The sequence below is a fragment of the Eschrichtius robustus genome, chromosome X (genome assembly GCF_028021215.1).
Source record: "Eschrichtius robustus isolate mEscRob2 chromosome X, mEscRob2.pri, whole genome shotgun sequence".
Lineage (NCBI taxonomy): Eukaryota > Metazoa > Chordata > Mammalia > Artiodactyla > Eschrichtiidae > Eschrichtius > Eschrichtius robustus.
The window spans coordinates 76,851,586-76,855,736 of NC_090845.1; positions in this window are offsets into that span (position 1 = coordinate 76,851,586).

A 4,151-nucleotide genomic window follows, 5' to 3' on the forward strand; every position below is an offset into this window, starting at 1 on the left:
CCGCTTGCCACAACTACAGAAAGCCCTCGCACAGAAACGAAGACCCAACACAGCCAAAAATAAATAAATAAATTTATTTTAAAAACCCCAAAAAACAAACAAACTCATAGAAAAAGAGATCAGATTTGTGGTTGCCAGAGGTGGGGGGTGGGGGTAAGGGGAATAGGTTGAAGAAAAGTCAAAAGGTACAAACTTCCAGTTATAAGTACTACGGATGTAAAGTACAACATGATAAAATAATTAACACTGCTGCATGACACATATAAAAGTTGTTAAGAGAGTAAATCTTAAGAGTTCTCATCACAAGGAAACAAACTTTTCTATTTCTTTAATTTTGTATCTATATGAGATGATGGATATTCATTAAAATTATTGTGATAATCATTTAATGATGTAAGTCAAATCATTATGCTATACACCTTAAATTTACACAGTGTTGTACGTTAATTATATCTCAATAAAACTGGAAGGAAAAAATATACATTTGGAGGGAATACATATGGTGGGAAAAAATAACATGCATCCTCATAATATATTCAAATAAATAAATAAATAAATAAAATAAAAAGTATGGTACTGTCATAAAGACAGACATATAGACCAAAGGAACAGAATTAGGGAGCCCAGAAGTAAACCCTCCCATATATGGTCAACTGAATTTGGTAAGAATGCCAAGAACACACAATGGGAAAAAGACAGTCTCTTCAGGGCTTCCCTGGTGGTGCAGTGGTTAAGAATCTGCCTGCCAATGAAGGGGAAATGGGCTCAAGCCCTGGTCCAGGATGATCCCACATGCTACGGAGCAACTAAGCCCATGAGCCACAACTACTGAGCCTGCGCTCTAGAGCCCACAGGCCACAACTATTGAAGCCTGTGTGCCTAGAGCCTGTGCTCTGCCACAAGAGAAGCCACTGCAAAGAGAAGCCCATGCACCACAATGAAGAGTAGTTCCCACTTGCTGCAACTAGAGAGAGCCCGTGCACAGCAACGAAGACCCAACGTAGCCAAAAATAAAATAAGTAAATAAATTTATTTAAAAAATAAAAAGATAGTCTCTTCAACAAATGGTGCTAGAAAACTGGATATCTACATGCAAAGAAAATGATATAGGACCCCTACCTTACACCATATATAAAAATCAACTCAAAATGGATTAAAGACTGAAAAACAGAACTGAAACTATAAAACTGCTAGAAGAAAATGTAGGGGAAAAGAAAGCACAATCAATCAATTAGCACTCCTACCCTTATCAAAGAAATTATCTGTAGCTATTTATATCTGGTCTTGAGATGCTTCCCAAGAGTATTTCAGTTTTTACCACTGTGATAATATGTGGGGAAATATCTAATTTTACACCAAAAAGTGAAGTCAAGTTGAAATAAAAACAAACAAAATAGAAAATAAAAAATCACAAGGGGAGACTTTAGCTTAGCACAGTACCTGGCATATAGTAGGAACTCAATGCTATAAATGAAGACAACTGCATTTGCTCTTTTCAAATATAATTGTTCAGTATCACACAGTTAAAGGAAGGATATTTTTCTTAAAATGAAAGATACAAACTATAGCATCTTTGTACGCTGAAGGTAATGGTCCAATTAAATGGTCCAATTAATTAATTAATTAAAGATGAAGGAGAAAAGGAGAACATCAGGAGTGAAGACCTTGAAAAAAAGAGAGGGAATGGAATCTAGAACACAAATGTAGGCGTCTTTGATGGGAGCAAGGAAACCTTTCCTAGTACACAAGAGAAGGCAGAGAGTAAGAACACAGTTGAGTTGACATTTTGAGTGATGGGAAATTAAGGAAGCTTTGTATGATTTTTCTTTCTATTTTCTCAGTAAAATATGATACATCATCTTCTTACATTACAAATGTATTAGAAGTTTGTTATTGAAAATATTGCTCAATTTATGTCCTGCCAACTTACAAAAATTTTCCTTGTTACTGTAAGTATTGACAAATATTTACTTAATGTTATCTGTAACAAAAGTTTTGAGCTCCTTAGGGCTAGTTAAGAACTATATTTTATGTGGAATCTAAAATATGACACAAATGAACCTATCTATGAAACACAAACAGAATCACAGACATAGAGAAGAGACTAGTGGTTGCCAAGAGGGAGGGGTTTGGGGGAGGGATGGAGCGGGAGGTTGGGGTTAGCAGATGTAAGTTTTTATATATAGAATGGATAAACAACATGGTCCTATTGTATAGCACAGAGAACTATATTCAATATCCTATGATAAGGAGGGGGGATCATGACGGCAGAGGAATAGGACGTGGAGCTCACCTCCTCCCACAAAAACATTAAAAATACATCTTCAAGTGGAATGACTCACACAGAACAGCTACTGAGTGCTGACAGAAGACCTCAAACTTCCAAAAAGACAAGAAAACCTCCACGTAAATGGGTACAACAATAGGAAAAAGAAAAAGAAGGAATCAGGACAGGGCCTGTGCCCTGGGGAAGGAGCTGTGAAGGAAGAAATGTTCCCATACCTGGGGAAGTCTCCTCACGGGTGGGGGGATCAGAGTGGACAGAGGAGGAGCTTTGGAACCTAGGAGGAGAGCACAGCAACAGGTTTGTGGAAGGCAAATGGAGAGTAACCTGCACAGAAGGTCGGCACTGCTGCGCTGTGCTCCCCAGCCTGAGACACTCATCTGTCGGCATGGGTCAGGGCTGAGTGCTGAAGCTAGGCTTCAGAGGTCAGACCCAGGGAGAGAACCAGGGTTGGCTGCGTGGAAAGAGCCTGAAAAGGCTGGGCTGTGGCAGCTGAGGGTGTACTCAGAAGAAGTCTGGGTCCACCAAAGAGGCAAGGCACCATTATTTGAGAGTGAATGAGGAGAGGAGCAGGACCACCATAATAGCTTCTTTCCCTTTGAGTGTTCCCAGGCAACAGGACACCACCTAAAGGAACTCCGGGGGTGGGCATGAGTTGCCACTGCCATCGTGGACTCCAGAGGTGGGCACTGGCCACCACTACGAGATCCACAAGCAGGTAGTGGGCCCTGTCCCTGCTGTCCTGGGAGGGCACAGAGAGGAGCTGCCCATAGAAGACCCTAAAGCAGGCGGCAGACATTGCCCCCACTGCCCTGGGAGCGCACAAGGGCCGCTGTACCTGCACACCCCATATCAAGGGGATAAAGGCCAGCATACACTGAGGAAAGAGGCAGCAAGCATCCAAACTAAAAGCAGCCCATCGATTCCAGAAATAGGCAGAGTAGGACTTGAGCTCAACTCCTCTCATGAAAACACCAAAATTACAACTAACTGCTGAACAACCATTGACAAAGAATGACTGGAACCTACCAAGAAATATATTTTACATTCAAAGACAAAGAAGAAGACATAATGAGACAGCAGGAGGGGTGCTTTCATGACATAATCAAATCCCATACCCACTGGGTGAGCGACCTGAAAACTGGAAAATAATTATATCACAGAGGTTCTCCCAGAAGAGTGAAAGTTCTGAGCCTCCCCAGCCTGAGGGTCCGGTATCAGGAAGAGAAATCCCCAAAGCACTTGGCTTTGAAGGTCAGCAGGACTTGAGAGCAGGAGCTCCACAAGACTGGGGAAAACAGAGACTCTATTCCTGGAGGGTGCACACAAGGTTTCATGTACACTGGGACCCAGCACAAAGCAGTAACTCCATAGAAGCTGGGTCTGGACCTACCTACAAGTCTTGGAGGGTCTCCTAGGGAGATGAGTGTCAGCTGTGGCTTACTGTGGTGGTCAAGCACACTGGTGTGAGAGGCCCTAGAGAAGATTGATCAGTGTGAGCTCTCCCAGAGATTGCCATTTTGGCATCAAGACTTGGCCTTACCCAACAGCCTACAAGGCTCCAGTGCTGGAACGCCTCAGGCCAAACAACCAGCAGGATAGGAACACAGGCCCACCTATCAACAGACTGGGTGCCTAAAGCCTTACTAAGCTCACAGCCACCTATAAACACACTCCTGAACACGGCCCTGCCCACCAGAGGGACAAGACCCAGCTCCACATACCAGTGGGCAGGACACAGTTCCTCCCCACCGGGAAGCCTGTGCAAGCCCCTGGACTAACCTCATCCACCAGGGGGCAGACACCAGAAGCAAGAGGAGCTACAATCCTCCAGCCAGCAGAAAGGAGTCTACAAACACAGAAAGTT